Below are 20,869 nucleotides of genomic sequence, written 5' to 3' on the forward strand. Positions count from 1 at the left end.
GAGCAACCTGCACAAACTAATGATGAAGACTCCAACTTATCTAGAATTGACAGTACAGTGCAACTGTGGGCATTTTGGGATTCTGCAGGTTTGAGGGATAAGTCTATTTTTCAATCAGTTTTAATTGACTTTGTGCTGCAGCACTGTCCTCCTGCACAGACAAGATGAAAAGCAAAGCACTGGAGAAGAAATTGAAATGAAAGTCCTATTCAGTCTGGCATGATTGTGCATTGTCCTTGACTGATTAGTGATTCCTGGGATAATATCTAATTCCAGCAGGAAAATTTCTTCCTATAACCACCTGCTGTCAGCAGCTTTGTCTGAGGATCACAGGCTGTTCTGGATGACTGGACCCAGGACACGTCTGAGAAGAATGCAGTCAGTCTCCAGCTGGGATTTAGATCTCTTCATTTTCCCACTGTTTTCGTATTCCGAGCACGGCTAGAATCAAGGCAGGGAGAGAGAAAAAGAAAGCCATGCCTGCAGCTTAGGAGCACACAATTTTCTGACTGATGTAAAAGCCAATCGTTGACATGTAGAATCCAGCGAAGACCAGGCACCTCGCAGTATGCTTGCAGAGTGCTTGATATCTAACTTCATCCCAGGAGACATCCAGAAGTTCTTTTTTCTTTCAAAACCACATTTTGGAACTTTATCTCTTTGAAGGCTAATTAAAGCATCTTGTGAAATGTCAAAAAACGTATATGGAGTTGTTTAACCAAATTCCACTCAGAAAACATATAGTTGAATCGATTTTTCCATAACTAGAGCAACCTTGCTTTTCTGAATGCGCTGGCAGTTCAACACATTACTCCAATTAACATTCTCCCCAGCTGTTCAATGACATCAGTTAATGTTGCCTCACAAGTGTTAGCCTAAAGGAAAGAATTTGATAAAAGGCTAGCGATTTTTCTCGGAAGAAATTGAACACAGGCAAAGGGGTGTCTCCCATCGGCTAGTGAGTCGGCGAGAGTCCCTAGTCACCCCTTTGCAGTGAGACAGTTACTGAATTAAAAGCATCAATCAGGCATTTGCAGTATCAGGGCCTTCCTCTAGATCAAAGACCCGGAGGTGATACCCACTGAGAGCTCTTCATTGCCTGATAGCAGTGACATCTAGTAATGTGCCTACCTGAGGCCCAGTATCACTGAGGGACCCAAGCCACAGCTGAGTAATGGCAAAACATGGATCACAGGAGGAGGGTTGAGGGAAGGATGAGTGGTCAGTTGCATGGGCAAGGAAAGTGGCTCTCAGTATTCCTGACTTCCTGCTGCTTTGATCTGGGCACTGGGTGTCTTTGAATGAGGGATCCCTCCAGGACCTTCCTCCTTAAGCTTCCAACATGGCAAGTGCCCTGAATTCTATTGAATAACCACCAATGGAGATGAAATGATGTTGTCAAGAGGCCCATGTAAGTGCCTCAATTGGTGGCTGGGTAGAAATTCCTTCCATCATCTTTCGCAGAGTGATCCAAATTGAAGTAGAGACTAGGAAGCAATGGGATCCCTATCTATAGGTATTTCTCCTGAAAGTTGTGTTCTTGTTTGACCTCGCACTATAGAAAATCACGTTATCGGGAAATCACTATAGAAAATTGCTATCCCTGTATAGCAGAAGGCTTGTGTGATCCAATTCATCAATCGTGTTACAACCAATTTGCATTAAGGAAACACATATTATAGCAGAAATACCTGTATTAACCTCATATCAAAATCTGATTAAATGCTCCTATCACCAAACTCACCATGGAAAAGTCATTGAATTCGGATCATATTATTTTTCACAACCTCAGGTTGTCACAAAACTCTTAACAACCAACACAATTTCTTTTTTAAGTTGTGGTCGCTATTACAATGCTAGGAAGGAAAACAGCCAATTTGCACAAACAGTAAGACTGCACAGGCTCACCCCAAAGTGAGAAAGAATAATGAGCAAATAAAAATAAACCATCTGTCTCTGAGGTGAACGTATGACTATTACTACCGCTGAGTCGATCTATCTATTCATTCAATGGAATAACATTATTTCATTCAAAAAGGAACAGATTTTTGTGGAGCAATTTCTCACTTTGTTTTACTCTGTGAATATTTTCTTGCATAGGGTCGCATTAATGAATAATTTGGTGCATTAAATATAGACTTCCCGTATAACCGAATAAAACCTCACTTTCAAAAGCAACACAGCTGAACAAAGCCACAGATGATAAATCTATTAGCATCTTTGTTCCAAATAACAGATGAGTCAAGCTTATGGTGTTGCACTTACCAGTAGCTGCATTGTGTATTACTTTTCTTATCAAGTTCGAAAGATGATTTCCATTTATTTTGTTAAAGAATTCCACATGTTTCTTCACCCTTTAACACATGAAAAACTTTCATCTCTAGCAACGCACATAATACTAAATGACTGTGAGTGCCTTTCAGGGCAATTAGACAGTTGACAAGACATCAGATGTCATCATCGTGTCATTTGGTGTATAATTCCATAACAACATCTGTGATCATTTTCCTTCCTGATTACTCATTCTGATCATTGTCAGCAATCATTTCAAGCTTATTCAGATTTTTGTGTTGTAGCCATTGGTTTTCTTCTTAGAGTTTCAGAATCTGGCTCAATGTTTCACAATGCATAAAGTCATTTGAAACCAGTTTACAGTATAGCAATAAAGGAAAGTGGATTTCTCGATTATAAAATTTACAGTGTGTTTATCTTTCTTTTCTCTAACAAAATGCACAGGCTAACATACTCATGGTAGTGACAGAGCCCTCAGGTCTGACCAAACACCCATCTCGAAGCAGTCTTTAAAAGGTACCGTTGCAAATAAGGGAAGTAAAATATCACTTGAACAAATCAATTAATGCAGAACTCAGCATAAACCTTAATAGTAATTTGTCTTGTATTTTTTTCATATTCAGTCTTTGAATTTTTGTGCATGCAGCAGTTAAAGCCAAATCAGAAATGGTGGAATTGATTTTTCTGTCTTGACTTTAATTGCCCGACACAAAAGAAAAATTAGATCACAGAAACAATTACTCAATATCCTCTAACACTAAATAGAAATTCATCTTATGAGATTTGACATAAATATAACATTGCACTGTACCTTTCAACTTTAGTTTCATTTCCTCTACACACGAATCTCAGTATTTTGTTTGCACTCATCATGACTTTTCAACTTCTGCTATTACTTTTAACACTTTATTCATCTCTGTTCTCAGATCTCCGGCACTTTGGTCAATTTTGTTTCTGACATCACAGAGAATAAGTTTCCTTAACAAAGCTACCTTACACTTTAAATTCTTGATTTTCCTTTGTTGTTTATGCAGTGGTTTTGTAGGTCTAATCAGGCATTTTTACATTTGGGATATTCCCCAAAATTATCAGCTGCATCCCTGGTTAAAATTTATCTGCAAATCAAGAATCCAGCTTCTAAAACTACATAATTTCTATATATGATGTACACAGGTTATCCAAGCCCATGGTCACCAATTTCTGTACATTTGAGAATCATTTTGGAGCCATCCTTAACTGTTTCAGCAACTTAATCCCTGACTCCAAATGCTTTCATTTTTTATTGCCTCCTACAATGAAGACCTTCTGGGAGTTAATGTGTGACACATCTACTGCATTATCTTCATTCATTCCTTCTGTTACTTCTCCAATGAACTCAGTAAAGGCATTTAAGTGTGGCCTTCCTTTAGAAACATATGTTTACAACTTTTTATTGCATTTTCAACCTTTAGGTTTTTTGTTAAAATCCTGGTGTTTTACATATCACTTCAGTTAAACTAATTCATTCATAATTTCCTTAATGAGTTCAGCCTTTTTGAAATTACAGTTGTTGCCTTTCATTCCTTTTGCATGAGTTTCTCTCATTAACTTTTTTTAAATGAATTCTAGATGCTTCTAATGTTTCCTTCTAAGTGCTTCTGAATATTTGTTGAGCTGTTTCGTTTTGATTCAGTCGTCATTTAATTTGGTTACTACGTCTAGCTTTCTCCATTTCATTTCATTTTAATTGTTGTAATATCTCCGTTGATTTGGGAAATTTTCTGTCGAGGATCTTTGCCATATCCATGCCTTTTCAGGATTAAATCCTATGATACTGTCTTGCTCATGTCTAAACTATCCACATAAACATCTTAATTCTTCTTTTGCTACCAGATGACCATAAAACATAGGAGCAGAATTAGGCCATTTTGCCCATTGAATTAGCTCTGACATTCGATCTTGACTGATATGCTCCTCAATCCCATTCTCCTGCTTTCTCCCTGTAACCTTTGATCTCCTTACTAATGCTGAACCTATCTATCTCTGTCTTAAATGCACTCGGTGACATGGTCTCCGAGGCCTTCCGTGGAAGTGGTTTCCACGGATTCACCCACCTCTGGCTGAAGAAATTCCTCTTCTTCTTAGTTCTAATTCTGTGCCTTCGCTCTGAGACTGTGCCCTCAGGAACTTATCTCTCCTACTGGTGAAAAACATCTTCTCCATGTCTATTCTATTGATGCCTCTTAATGTTATGTAAGTTTCTGTACTTATTGCATACCAAATATTTTTATATCTCTACTCACTGACATCTTTATTTCATGTTTACTCTTTGCATGCAACAGCGCCTTTTAAAAATAATCTTTCTAATTGCATCATGTTCCTTTTTATCAACCTTAAATTAATTTTTGTCCATTTTGCATTGTTCTTCCTGTTTCATTTTGAAAATTTGGTGATTTTGAGTGGAATATATTTCTGCTGAATGGTGAAATCTTCCAATAATATTCCTCATTGATATTTTACCTTCTTGTTTGTTAACATTTTTCTTGGGTTTACCTTCCTCAACGCCATCCTCATTGTCCCAAAAATCAACTAAAAGTAATCTATTAAATTGGCCTTCATATGGTCCATGTTAAATTGTGTGTTCACCACTCACACAATATTGTCTCAAAATTACTTTTATTACTCTTGTTAACTGCATTGGTCCGATTGGTCTTCTTTCTTTGTTGTCTTCATTATACACTGTAAGCACTGTAAAAACTGCATAACCTCCTTTCCTTGTTGCCTTTCCTTGACAATTATTTGTCAGGTGAAATCTCCCATGGCTATGGATCTGTTTGTTGTTACTTATTTTACAAACTTGTCTTCTCATTTCTTGATGACATGGTATACTTGAAAAGTATATCTGAATCCTTTCTAGCCTTTATTTCAACCTTTAAAGATTTTTTATAACTTCTTAGTTATGCTCTTTCTTCCAACTGATTTTATATTACTTCTGATTAATACAGCTCCAGACCACCTCCTCTTCTTTCTTTACATTGTCTGAGTGACAGTCTATGCATATTCAGCCCTCTACTATACTTTCTGTACACTCGTGATGATGTGGCCAAATTTCATCTGAACTTCAACTACAAGCTCACTGACGATACCACCAATGCAGGCCGAATGTCAAACAATGGTAATAAAGCGTGAAGCTGGATGACCACAGCAGGCCAAGCAGCTGGAACAGCAATTCATATTCCACTTGGGAACTCTGCAGCCCAATGGAATCAATGCTGAATCACAAACTTCAAAATCTCCCCTCCCTGCGAGCATCCCAAAACCAGCCCAGCTTGTCCCTGCCTCCCTAAAGTGTCTTTCCTCCCACCTATCTGCTCCTCCCACCACAAGCCCCACCCCCATCTACCGACTAGCCTCATCCTGCCTCCTTGACCTGTCCATCCTCTCTGGACTGCTCTTTCCCCTATCTAAACCTCACCTACACTCACCTTTACTGGCTCCATCCCTGCCTTTTTGAACTGTCTGTCTCCTCTCCACCTAATTTCTCCTTTATCCATCGTCTATCCAGCTCCATCTCTCTCCCTATTTATTTCAGAATCCTCTTCCCCTCCCACATTTCTGAAGAAGGGTCTCGAACCGAAACGCCAGCTTTCCTGCTCCTCTGATGCTGCTTGGCCTGCTGTGTTCATCCAGGTCTACACCTTGTTATCTCAGATTCTCCAGCATCGGCAGTCCCTCCTATCTCTGTGGCAGGCTTGCTGCATCGTTCCAGCAAAGCTCAGTGCAAGCTGGACTAACAGCACCTCACTTTCTGCTTGGGGACCCTGTCACCCTTCTGGCTCAATACTGAGTTCATTAATTTTAGGGCATAAACTCCCTCATGTTCTAACCACCGACTCCCCATACCAGCTCTCATTATCACATAGTCTGCTATTACACACTACCTATTGTTAGTGACTACCAGTCCCCATTAACACCATTCCTAGCCAGATTTTTGTCAACTCCTTTATCTATCCAACTACCCTTCTCCCTCTTTGGACTCCATTCCCACCTATCATTTACAGCTTCCCCCCGCCCCCAACTTATTTTCTGCATATAATCCAATATTTTCCTAGTTACGATCAGTTCTGAGAAAGGATCACCAGACCTGAAAATTTAATTCTGATTTTTCTTCACAGATGCTGTCAGGCCTGCTGAGAATTTTCAGCAATTTCTGTTTTTGTTCCTGATTTAAGCATCCGCAGTTCTTTCGGTTTTTATTAAGGAAATGTTGCAGTTGAAGATGGTTGGGCACAAGACACTAGCATGTGGCGCTCCTGCAGTGATGTCCTGTGCTGAGGTACCTGGCTCTGAGCAACTGAACACATTGTTCTTGCATTAGGTATGACTCCAATGGATGGGGAATTTCCAACAAATTCAATTTGGCTAAGTCACCTTGATATTGCACTCTGTCAAATGCTGCCTCCATGCTGAGATCAGTCACTGGAACGTGCAACTTTCAAACTCAGTTCTCTTTAATCCATGTAAGCTGTTCAACTCCAGCATACAAGTTCAGAATTCCAAGTTCTTATTCTGTACACATGCTGAATGAATGAGTAGATAATAAAATGTGAGGCTGGATGAACACAGCAGGACCAGCAGCATCTCAGGAGCACAAAAGCTGACGTTTCGGGCCTAGACCCTTCATCAGAGAGGGGGATGGGGTGAGGCTTCTGGAATAAATAGGGAGAGAGGGGGTGGCGAACTGAAGATGGAGAGAAAAGAAGATAGGTGGAGAGTAGAGTATACTACAAGAGAGTTGCAGTGGGAGAGAGATTCCCTGAGGTTGGTCCGGAGGGAGGAGTGTAACTTCTTCAGGTTAGGCATCCCTGGAAGAGGCTTCGCAGTGAGATTAAAATTGTATCAGTGATAATGGGAACTGCAGATGCTGGAGAATCCAAGATAATAAAGTGTGAGGCTGGATGAACACAGCAGGCCCAGCAGCATCTCAGGAGCACAAAAGCTGACGTTTCAGGCCTAGACCCTTCATCAGAGAGGGGGATGGGGAGAGGGTTCTGGAATAAATTGGGAGAGAGGGGGAGGTGAGACAAAATATAGGAAGGAAATAGAATGCTCGGTGTTGTGGTGCAAAGATTACAATCTCTCCCTCAATGTCAGCAAAACTAAAGAGCTGATCATCAATTTTAGGAAGCAAGGGTGGGGACATGCCCTTCTCTAAATCAACGTTGATGACGTAGAGAAGTTTATGTGTGTCAGGTTCCTGGGAGTGATTATAGCCATAAATCTGTCCTGGAACAGCCGTATAGATGCAAAGGCACAACAATGCCTCTGTTCCTGTGTTCTTTTGTTCCCTTCAAGCTGCGGGGCTGCTCAGAAGGTCCACGCGTGCTGATTGACATGTGGATGCACTGACTTCTGTTCCATGGACATTATGATGGCCCAAAAAGAACAGAGGGAACATGGCTCCAGGCTGAGGAAATTCAGCATATCCATAAGGACACTCACCAACTTTTACAGACAGACCATAGAAAGCATACTATCTGGATGCAGACGGCTTGGTATGGCAACTGCTCTACCCAGGACTGTAAGAAACTACAGAGAACCATGAACACCTTTGATTGCTTTGCTCTGTTCAATCACTCTATGATCTGTATGTCTTTGTATGTTATGATCTGCCTGAACTGCATGCAAAACAAAACTTTTCACTGTACTTAGGTACATAAACAAATCAAATCAAATATTTAAGTGCTATTTCTGCATCCTGGCTTGTTTTTGTTTCCCCTACATCTATTATAATGATAACCAATCATACTCATATTTTGTTGTTGATGCTCAGTAAATGCTGAACTAAAAACTTAGTGTGATCATATTATATAATACCTGATTTATTTTAATCAGATATTTTAAATCCATCTGAAACGTTTCCCTTCATCATTTGGTTAAGATTGTCACCTTCCTACAGGTTGAAAACTACATATTGCACAGTAAAACATCTATAAACCAGCAGTGTGAACAGTGTTCACAGGCTCTTTAATGTACTGCATTGTTCCATCGTGCAACAACAAATGATAAGCCATAAATCAACCTAAATGCTCTGCTTTCAGAAGAAATAAAATGACCTTTAAACCATGCTGTGTGATAAGATGTATGATTACTCCCTGTATTTTCTCAATTCCTCTCTCACCTATTTAGTGGAGTTATTAACCTACTTCTTGTCTCATCGTGAAATCTCAAGGCCACAATATTTTTTTAAAATCCTATTGGTAAGATTCCTCAGCACACACTATTTCATTCACCCTTAGTGATCAGAATTTTTAGAATGAAATGGAAAAATCAAATTCTTAAAACATCAGAATGGAGGGAGAAATCTTCACTGCTTGCCTGCCCTGTTCCTGTCCAGTTGGTAGAGTTAAAAATGCGTTTGAAATAAAAATGTTCCTAATTGTAAAAGAAAGTCACCACAGTCCCTGTGGACCACAGGGCTGCTTTCTCATAGAGAGATGACTGATGGTGATTTTAACCCGATCTTTGCCACTCCTTCGGTGAGGGGCAATGTTAATTGTCTTCATAAAGTAAAACAGAGCTCTCATAACATAATTTTAATGCATATGTACATATATCATTTGAAAAAATATTGTTCTTCCTTTTGTTAGGAACAATGTACAAATATATTTTGCATTTTGTGTGTTAAAAGGCAGGAACTGATTTTGTTTTTTTTTGTTGCTTCTGTGGGCTTGGTGCTGGGATGCCTGGAGCCATGTTCCCTCTGTTCTTTTTGTGCCAACATAATGTCCATGGAACAGAAGTCAATGCATCCACATGTCAATCAGCACGCATGGACCTTCTGAGCAGCCTCGCAGCTTGAAGGGAACAAAAGAACACGGGAACAGAAGTAGGCTAATCGACCTATCAAGCTTGCCCCATTATTTGACACTATCATTGCTCATTGAACACTTCAATGCATTTAACCTACCTCATTCCCACACCCCTGCATGCGATTGGTAATCAGAATTCAATGTACCGTTACCTTACATGCACTTGATCACAGAGGTTTCACAGGCTTCTGTAGTAGACAACTCCAAAAAATCACAACCACCTGAGTAAGATAGTTTCTCTTCACCTCAGATCTAAGTGGTATGCCACTTATTTTTAAATTGTGTCCCCTAATTCTAGTCTCCCCACCCAGGGGAAATATCTTATCTGAATTTGCCCTGTCTGTCCCTTGTAATAACTTTGTGGGACTCTAATGATCACAGGCTGCTCACCTGAGAATACTCTGTTTATTCCTACTCTCTGCTTTCTGCCTGTTAACTGATCCTCAATGCTGTTCACTTGTGTCTAATAACATTCTCCATGGGACTTTGATCAAAAGCCTTCGGAAAATCCAAATGCACCACATCTACTGATTCCTAACGTTTTTAGCAACATCCCTCTAATGTTTTGAGTAAAATGGTCAAAACCTCAATTGGGTTTGTAAAACATAATTTTCCCTTCATCAGTACATGTTGACTCCACTCAATCAGAGAATTGTTTTCAGGCCAGAAAGACTCCGTGAAGATCAAAAATGGATACATTTCCCAAATATCGCAATAGCAAGATAATTGTTTCTGTTGTCGATAGATGTTGCACTTTGGGAGTACAGAGAAATCCAATAGAACGCAGCCAACTCCAAGGGTTTCCGGGAATTAGAAAATTCTGATGGACAATATCCCTGCATTAGAGTGCCCATCCAAAACCAATTAAAATTGGAGACATCAGAGGTTTCTGTCTTGGTTACATTTAATAGCCTGGACAAATTGGGGGATATAAAACCTGCCCAAACTCCTGCACAGCTTAGAGGGCACATACGAATGTGTGAATTCTGAGACCTGTAAAAGAGGGTGTGCTTTCAATGCTGATTCTCTCTGTTGCTGGATTTAATAATTCCTTGGCAGTTTCATAACAGGAGGCTGCTCCTGAGTAACATCCAGCACATAAGTCATAAAAAGTTTGGTCGTTATTTCTTATTCCAATCGGGGTCAAAATTAAGGTTTATAACATTGATTGAAACTTTATGACCCTACTGTTTCAGGTCCAAGATCTTCCCCATTTCTGACAAAGGGTTGTTGAACTGTATCTTTCTACACATTTGCCTCCCAACATGACGAGAATTTCCAATACTTGCCATTTCTAGCAAAGGAAAATTAACCCCTTTTGCCCCTCCTTCAAAAAGCAACCAGAATTGTTTTGACCTTCTCATACCCTTTCAGCAAGAACACCTACCTAAGATCTGAAATAAACACTCAGAATACTGGACAAACTCAGCAGGTCTTCCAGCACCTGTGGAGAGAGAATCAAAGTTAATGTTTCGAATCCAGTATGACTCCTCTGTTGCCTGTGATTTTCTGGTACAGCGTTAAACATAAATTTTTCATAAATAAAGATATGAAGTAAACAGGAGCAACTTGCTCAGCACGGTGGTACAGTGGTTAGGACAGCTGCCTCACAGTGCTAGGAACTTGGGTTCAATTCCACCCTCAGGCGATTGTCTGCATGCATTTTGCACTATTCTCCCCGTGTCTGTGTGGGTTTCCTCCAGGTGCTCCGGTTTCCTCCCACAGTCCAAAGATATGCAGGTTAGGTAGATTGGCCATGCTAAGTTATGTTGCAGGGATGTGTCGATTAGGTGAGTTGTAGGGGGATGGGTCTGGATAGGATGCTCCGAGAGTCGGTGTGGACTTGTTGGGCCAAAAGGCCTGTTTCCACACTGTAGGGAATCTACGATGATAAACATTTCAATGTCAGAGCAAGAAATTGACCACTGGAAAATATGAGTAAGTAATGAAAATGGCCATTAAAAAGTGTCAAGCAGCAGAGCAGACTGATGAAATATTTTTCAGACTTATTCGTTTAAGAAACAGAGCTGGAGAAAGACAGACTAGTCCCACCTCTTGACTATTAGCAAAAGGGGTTGGGACTACTGTCAAGCTAAAGGATTTGGATTGAAGAAACACTAATCTTGTGTTTGGTTCTAGTGTTGCACACTCTAAGCTGACTTCCTTAGAATTTGTTCAAAAGTGGGGCTTGGAAGTAGACTGTCATTCAGACTAGGGTTTCCACCTCTCTCTAATTTCAAAAACAATTACAGGCCGAGGCAAGTTTTGGATCCTGACTCTGCTTAAGTTCAATGGTGGCTTGGGAACTACTATTGCTGAACTGCAACATTAAACAACAAGCTTTGAGAGAGATGTGTCTGGTCTTTCCACTTTCCCCAGTGGTTTCTTTTCTTGTTTCGCAGTCTCAAGCCCTCTCCGTTCCAACTTCCATCAGCACTTAGTTAATATCACGTACATACATGTCAACTGTCAGCTTTTTACAGCATTTCTTCCTGCCCTGACATTTAGTGTAACAGGCAGGTAGATCTCTCTGCCAATCGGGATGCTATGTGCAGGAATGAGGGGCAATGGCTGAGCATCAGGAATATATTGAGTGTGGCCTGTGAATACAGCCTTGCAGTCAGCGCTGCAGAGAGGTGCAATGAGGAGAAGTTGGACAAACCTGGATGGATTTTGCTGGAGTGTCAGAGGCTGAGGGGTGACCTGGTGGAAGTATATAAAAATGTGAGTGGTATGGATAGGATGGTTAGACTGAATATTTTTTCCAGGCTGGAAATATCAAATACTAGAGACCATAGGTTTAAGTGGGAGGGGAAAAGGTTAAAAGAGATATGCGAGGAAAGCCTTTCATACAGTGTAGTAGGTGCCTGGAATACACTGCCATATTGCAGACACAATACCTAAACAGACACATGGACAGGCAGAGAATAGAGGTAGATCTTTTCCTCGGGTGGAGGTAGCTATTACGAGGGGACATAGTTTTAAAATGAGTGGAGGTAGGCATAGGGGAGACATCAGAGGTAGGTTCTTTACCCAGAGAGTGGCAGGGGCATGGAATGCATTGCTGGAGAGGGTAGTGGAGTTGGCCTCATTAGGGGCATTTAAGCGGCTATTAGCTAGGCATATGGATTATAGTATAAGGTAGGGGTGGAGGTTATATAGACTTTAGGATTAGGGTAAAATATCAGCACAACATAATGGGCCGACGGGCCTGTACTATGCTGTAGTGTTCAGTGTTCAATGTTCTATGTTCCATGTTCTATGAGCAGGCAGATGGGATTTATTTAGAATGGCATCAGATTTGGTGGGCCAAAGGGCCTGTTTATGCGCTGTACTGTTCTATGTTTTAGTTTCTAAAGTGAAAGTCACAAGTTGAGGCTGAGGATCCCAGTCCTCCAAAAGCATGAGCCCCAGTGTGTTGCACCTTGTGCACACTCCTCTCCCTGGCCAAGTATATCATCATGTCCAATTATTTGGTAAGGTTCTCAGGTCTTCTTTTCTTTACCTAACCCACTACATAATGATGGTGTAACTATGATGATAAAAAGCTGCTAAGATTGCAACAGGAAGTCTGTTCTTCACAACACTGGCTGTTTTATCATGTATAATTAGACTTTTGTTATATAGTGAGAACATCAAGGAGCTTAGGCTGTTAGCAATGGGTTTTATATCCTGATATACATCATTTGGCTCTGAGTTAGAAGAACACACTTTTAAATGTTTGGAAAATGTTTGCAGTGCCAGGTCTAATTTCAATGCTGCCCATCACAGCGGAAAACATGATGACTGGACCCATTCAAACATTGTGAGGCCTTACATGAGATTTGTGGAGGCAGTGAGAAGTCTTCAGTTATGTTAGAGAGTGTCAAGACTGATTTGGGATCATGGCTGCTGCCAGTTGGATGTAAATTAAATTATTAATGAGCTAATTGACACACTTTACTCCTAAGCCATCTGTAATTCAGTGGTAGCATTTAAATGGGTGCAGAATGGTTTTCCTGTGCATCTCAAAACCATTGAGTGAATTTGGCTAGTAAGTTTCTGAGGCAGGTTGCCATACTGTTACACCCTGCTTAGGAAAGTGCATCAATACTCAAGCCCCACCTTTCCTGGGATCACCACAAAACTAAATGATTTAATCAATGTACAAGTCCCCAGTTTGCCTGCCCAACTGACTTAGGTTAACAGAAAACACTGACCAGACTCCTGTACTTAACAAGAATTGCTATGTATTACAAATAAATCCATTCTAACTATAGATAAACAAAACTATGAACAATCAATATTTAACTATTATTTGAAACTTTTAACTCCTGCTAGCATTCTGACCAACACAGACAGGCAGACAGACACAGACACATTAAAAAAAATAGATATTACAGGTAGATGGAACAAAAATCTGGGAAAACATTCCAGTTCATTACCATAAAGCAACAGATTTGTTGAGATGTTCTTTTTTCTTTTCATGACCTTCTGTTCTTTTATCTCCTTCGTCAGATTCCATTGCTGCTTCACAGAAGACACAGAGAGATTGGTACACAGATTACACAAATCTCTTAGTTACTGGCTAACAGCATGAGATTGCATAAATTGATGAGAGGAAGCCATTGACTTTCTTCAGGCTTCAGTTACATTGACTGCAGAGATGTAAAGACATAACTCGTTTCCCCCAGTCTGGAGATCTTCTAACTCTCTACAGAGTTTACGCTCACAAACTTTTCAGCTGTCTAGAAACCAAAAAGGGTGTTGTTGTCAGGGCAATGGCTTCCAGCATCTGAAACTGATCACAACTGTGCAAACTAATCAGAACTCTGTTGCTGGCCTAATCTCCCTCCTCACACATATCCCAGTTCCATGCGATCTTATCCCTCTTCCTGAACGCCTTTAAAAGCAACAATAAAAACACAATACACAATGAGTTCCAGTAAAGTGCAGCAATTCCTTCCACAGTCCTTTTAAAAATGTCTTTATCTATTTTAGTTCACAATCAAAAATGGAGATTTTCCTTTTGTGCAGTTTTTATAATACAGGACTTAATTACAAGGGAGGCCTGGTGCTGTCCAAGTGGTTGGGGGCCTCACCCAAAAACCAATGGGTCTGATCGTTGTATCAGGTCACTAACCTTCCTGGCTACCCTCAATTTCTCAATATTCAGTCACATCATCGCTCACTTCTTCAAAATGTATAGATGACAATGATAGGTGAAAATCCTTTAAGGCCTGTTTTCTGGGCCTGAAATTGGTGGCACATACCAAACCAGCTTTGGTCCACATTAATATGATCAGCTCCAACAATATTGATTCTTATGTCTTCCAGAAAAATATGCATTTCACAAAATTTATATTATATACAACAAATACTAAAACAGTACAGAATAATAAATATCAGCGTTTGATCACAAATCTGCAGTTAGATTAGGTCTCAGGAGAGGATAGTAACCCAAAACAAGAGAGTATGAGTGATTTTAACTATCATATAAACCCTGCAATTAGATTGCATTCTTAAAGCAATACTCCATCTACATTTTTTTATTAAGCATATGATGAAATGTGTGAGATGGCCTATTCTGCTTACATGTTTATAGAGGTAATACATGCATTTATGGGTTTTCACAGAACAATGGACACAGTTGTTGAATTCAATTCAAAAGATTAGTGAAAATCCCCGGGTACTATTTCATAAAAGCTAAATGTATCTGATTCAGTCAAGATAAATGATTGACCCTGATGTTATCCTCTACATAGCATTCATATCTTGATTGTCACAAGATAGTGTCCTGTGGCTCACAATGAGTAATGGCATGTACATGTATATGTATATCTGAAATAATAGATAACACAGGAAAGATTGGAATATCCTCAATGAACATTTCAGCTTAAACCATGAGGCCTGAAAGAGTAAAGTGAACAATTCAGAGCTCTCATCAAAATCCCAGCCTGAAACACAAAGGTACGGATTTACTCTGATGAATTTATTAATAGGCTTCATTCTGATTTCTGCCCTTCCCAGAAGTCATTAAGCAGGTGGCAGGAAGAGCAAGTAATGGATTGAGTTGACCCTGCCAAGATCTATGACCTATTAAGACCGTTAAGTGGTCACTTAATGGGTTTAAACAGTGACCAGCCTAATTACCTGACTTGCTAGCAGACAAGAAAAGTAGTTTCATTCCTTCAAGAGTGTATTTCTCTGGCCTCCTTTGCCCTACCTGGGGTGACTGTGAGAGCAAATAGCAGTGGTTGGATGGGTGGATCCTGAGGGCTGGAGGGGAGTGCCTCAGATGACCACCCCACAAACTTACCTTAAAATATAATTACCTTCTCACTGTTTCAGATCTTCATGGCTGCATAGCCTGGGTCTCCAATGACAATTTCAAACTCTCACAGTTGTCTCTGGCAGGGCAGGGCTTTAGAGCTGAGGTCCTTGGCAGATAAAGAAGCATACTAGGGAGCAACCATGTCACTGAACGGAGTTTAATCCACTGGGGTTTCTCTTTGGCCAGAACAAGTAGTACACACCTCTGAAGATGCCAGGCTGTACACTATGCATTCTAAATCCAGTCCATTATCTTCTTCTAACATTATTTGCAAATTATTTCTTCAGAATTTCCTCCAATGTTGGTCTTTTTGCCCTAATTGTCATGGACATCCTTCCTTCTATGTAAAATGATGGACATGCAGTGAATCCAGTAAGCTGGGATCAAAGCATATTGCCCATTTTCACTGATGGCTGAAGAGATCAATCCTTCAGAGACTACCAATAGATAAGCATACAAATTGGTTATCAATTTGTTGGATGCTGTTGTCTGCCACTGAGCCTTTGTGCCACTGATCAGCATTGGCAATGTATAAACCTCATTTGATGTCACAATTTTCTCCCAAATGTGGCAATCAATACACAGGATCTTCATGTTACACTTACAAGCATCCTTGAAATTGAGCTTTGGACATCCATCTGATTTTCTAGTTCCAGCTATACCACTGAAGAGAAAATCTTTACATATGAAAGTTTTCTATCCATCAAAACAATTTTTTCTTTAATTCATTCATAGGATGTGGACATCACTAGCTCGAACTGTATTTATTGCCCATTCTTATTTGGAACAAGAAGGGGTCGGTGAGCTGCTATTTGGAACTGCAGCAGTCCATTTGGTGCAGGTAGATCCACAATGCTGCTAGAAAATGGAATTTTGACCCAGTGATACTGAAGGAAGAGGGATATATACCCAAGTCAAGATGGTGAACAATATGGAGAAGAATTTTCAGGTGATGGTGTTATTCCATGCACATTTCATGAGTTGGTCAAATGTGATAGCTGCTTTCCCTATGTGTGTGTCCAGTTCTGTTGCGGCTGGATGGATTGCCCAACACTTTGTCTAACACGGAACAGCAGAATTTACTAACCTGTTCCATCTATTTAGCGGTGATGAGTTGCAGTGATTTGACAGCCTGTCCTAGATTCACAATTTTCCTGTTGCTTATGGTCAGTGAAAATAAGCTACAGGCTTGCAGAGACAGTTCATAAGTTTTTAATCATGTTAATCACTTCCAGACTTCTCAGACTAAAATGTGTTGTGGTATTATTTTAGTTTTAAGAATGGATGGATTGTAAAGCACTCCACCTGACTTGGTGGGTAAGTCCATTCTTTTCATTTTTGCAGGGAAAGTGAAGGTTAGCAGCATGGAAAGGAAGATGCCAGTTGATGGTATGACACATCCTTGTTTCACTCCATTTCTTCACCCTACACTGTTGGAAGCGGTGCCATTAAACTATACAGGACTGTGTATTTTGTCATGGAAGAAGTTGATGAGACTGAGCAGCTTTGGTGAACAAATAATTCTTCGAAAAATCTTGAACAAATCTGTTCTATCAACGGTGTTGAATTTTTTAGTGAGATTTTTTGAAGGTAAGAAAAGGAGGTACAGCTGATTGTCCGCATTTCCAGTTTAACTGGTTTTATATCTACTGTAGATCTGCCAGCTTAGAAACTGCACTGTGCTTCTGTGTATACTTGGTCTACAAGTAAATGAAGTGTTTTATGCATGGTCCTAGTGATCACCTTTCCAGTCATTCTAAAGAAGTTCTACAACTTGTTGAAGCTTCCTTGGTCACCTTTGTTTTTATATCATGAGATGATTTTTGTGTTATGTGTATGTCCTAAGGACAGATTTTACTTTCTAAAAGGTCATGGAGGTGAAGCGGTGGTTGGAACTTCATGCTTCAACAAATTTGACTAGCTGAAGTTTCATCCTTTTTAGCTACCTTTTCTACTTGTTAAACCGTGAGAGGTCTTTTCGAGCTCAATGATAAGAGTTTTTATCTAACTCAAGATGCGAGGAAATTGCAGATGAGTGTTAAAAACAGATTGGCAGATGCCCACCTTATGTAAGCACAACCCGTAATAGTTCTCAACCCTGCAGCACATTTGTTTGTAACCATTGGTGAATATCTTACCATCTGCCAATTTTAGAAGGGCATCTTTGATAGTTAGGTTAAGGCTTACTTGTAATAATGATGACAGAAAACACACACTCTCTTGAATACTTCATACTTTTAGACTTACATATATGCAGATTTTTATTGTCACAGGAGTTGGATTTCCTAACATAGATTAATCTAGTGTTTATTTATGTAGTGCTTCCCTATCTTTTTTCACAACTGTATTAGCTAATTTCAATTCAAAACATGTTCTAACTGTTGGATTAATGTTGTGCATCACAATGTTTTGGTTTATGTTTCAATGACAGATGTCAACCCAGTTGAGCTGGTCTCAAGCCTATCTCTTTTGCATGCTTTGCCATTAGCAAATTATTCTACCCTGTTTCAAAAATGATTGCACTAGCTTAATCCAAACTTAATCAATAATAAACATTGGTGTTTTCTGATAATCCTGAATCAAGTGCAGGTATTTCACATCATAACTAGCCTGCAACAACTAGGCTTCATAAACATAAGCCTTTCCTCTGGATGCCAAATTAGAAGTGTGAGAGAAGGGGTTGGGATGCCAGGCAATCTTCACCCTGCAACTATGATTAGATGATGCAACAAACAAAGAGGGAAATACATTTTCTACGTTGGAAAATGTGATACTAGGACCATATGCTGTTGCATGATTAATGGCCCACATTCCACAGAAGAGAGTCCTATTTGACAGTCAGCCACACAAATTTGATCTCAACACAACTGCTTTACAGGAAACCAGGTTAGCCAACATAGCTTCTCTACATGATGTTTAACTACAACTTCCATTGACATGGCAAGTGTGCGGAAGACCACCTTGGGCATGATGTAGATTTCACAGTCAGCAAGACCTCAACCCAGTGAACTGAATAGTTAACAACCAGCCTTGAACATCTTATCTTTCTGTGGTTATCATTCGATGCATGTCTTGTCAACATCACCTGTACCTATGCACAAGCTTTTCATGCTAGCATCTCAAACAAAGATCAAGCTGACTCCTATATTATGTCCTGAACCATATTCCAGGTGGTAAAAAGCTAATCATCTGAAGTGATTTCAATTCTCATGTTGTACAGAAATTCACAGCCAACATGTCTCAATCATTAAGGCAGTGAAGGAAGTGGTGCAAAATCAATGACAACAAACAGTAGCTTTTTCTGCCTTCTTTACCTCCATGAAGTTTACAGTAACCACCATTATCATTCAGGTCAAATGTCACTACATAGGGTCATGACATTATCTGAAGTCTGACCATTGGCACCAAGTTGACCTGATTCAAACCAGATGAAATTGTATGCCTTGTGGTCACCATAAATATGCAACTGCAAGAGCATAGATTGTGATTCTGATCACTCTCTTGACAGAAGCTGAGTGAAGTAGCAACCCCAAAATACTCACATTTCTGAACTAAGCAAGCAATGCTTGAACATCCCTTGCACAAGAAATGATGGGTTATTTAATTGGAATCACTGTCATCTATGTAGCTGATGTGTGATGTTAGCCAGATGGAAAGATTTGTGATTAAGTGTAGGAATTGTCCTAATGTAGACCGGTAATTCTGAAATGGCCCTTTGGTGAGAGGAACTCAATACCTGGAATGCAAACTGGGAACTGCTGTCATAAGATAATCACTGCAACTTATCAGGTAATAATTCACAATTGATTTCCAGTGTACATCACAACTGATTCAAAGATTTTTAAAAATGTAAACATTCACAATCTCAGGTGTTTACATTAAGTTTTACAGTTCCACTCGTATACTTCTGGGAATTGGAGAGTCTCAGCAAACCAGTCAGTCACCTTCAGGTATTGGCAAAATATCAGCTTTGGTCACTAGAGTTAGCAGAATTACACTCCATAAATTTGACCCTCTCTTACCTATTGCTGTCTCTCAATTTCTTCAGACTGCAGGAAAGCTGTCTCCAATGCATCTTCTCAACAGAGAATAATAAGAGCAGAAGAAAGCTAGTCCCTTTGAGCCCACTTCACCTTTCAATGAGATCAGAACAGACCTATATCTTATGTCAATTTATCAACCAGGGCTCCATGTCCCATTAAAATGCTGATTACTCAAAATCTTATCAGTTTCAGTCAAAAATTTTAATTGAGCTGACATCTACTCATTATTGTGTCAGGGAGTTCCACACTTCTATTAGTCTTCATATGAAGTAGTATGTTTTAATTTATTTTCTAATAGAGCAGGCTTCTAATTTTAAGGTTAAATCCCTTGACCTAGATATTCTCATCAGGAGAAAAAAAGCTCTTTATCTACCATACCAATTTATTTTAAAATTCTAAAATCTCAATCAACTCAACCGCTAATTTCCTTATTATAGGGAAAAATAGATTAATTTAAGAACATCAGAAACATAGGCAGTCGGCTCCTATTCTGCCATCTGAGCGCAGCCTTATCTCCACTTTCTTCCGTAACCTCCCATAGCCCATAGCTCCATTGTGAATCAAAGATCTACCTAGCCGAGCTTTGAATTTAATCTTCTTGAGCTCAGAGAGGAAGAGAATTTCAGCCATTCCCCTCAGCGGAAGAATCAATAACAAGAATACATAATTTTAAGGCGAATGGCAGGAGGGTCAGTGGAGGTTTGAGGAAAATAAACTACATCCAGAAGGTGGTGGAAATCTGGAATATACTGCTTAGGGTTGCAGTTAAAGTGGGAAACATTATAATCTTTTAAAAAAAAGTACTTGATGAGCTCTTGAAATGTCATAGCAGGAAATTGGGATTAGTGTAGAAAGGTTGATGCAGACTCGGTGGCCCAAAGAACCCCTTCTCTACCGTATGACTTTATAATAGAAACATAATGACAAAATAAATTCCTCTTCCTCTCCAACTAAGTGGGACACCTCTTATTTTGAAACTCATCCTAGGTTCTCCCAGTAGGACAAATTTTCTCACAATATCCACCTTACCAAGCCTTTCAGAATCAACCATTGTGTAAAAGGTTCTAAAACAAATTTAAGAAAATTGCTTGGCATAACATTGGCTTTCTTGTTTGTAAACATACAATTTGTAAATCGGATTAAAGTAGTTATCATATCTCTTACAAACAGTATCTTAGTGACTACAGTGGTCTGTGGGTTTTACTCCCTTCCCTCGCTTCAGAAAAATAGGCTTGCGAACATTGCTTTCCTGTGGATGCCATCCTTGTGAAGTACTCTGATAGATGGTATAGATTCTGCGACATTAATCTTAAGTTAAAAGCGGTATGGTACTCGTAATACACATTTTGTATTGCAGAGACTTTTATTCT

The sequence above is a fragment of the Stegostoma tigrinum genome, chromosome 4 (genome assembly GCF_030684315.1).
Source record: "Stegostoma tigrinum isolate sSteTig4 chromosome 4, sSteTig4.hap1, whole genome shotgun sequence".
NCBI lineage: Eukaryota > Metazoa > Chordata > Chondrichthyes > Orectolobiformes > Stegostomatidae > Stegostoma > Stegostoma tigrinum.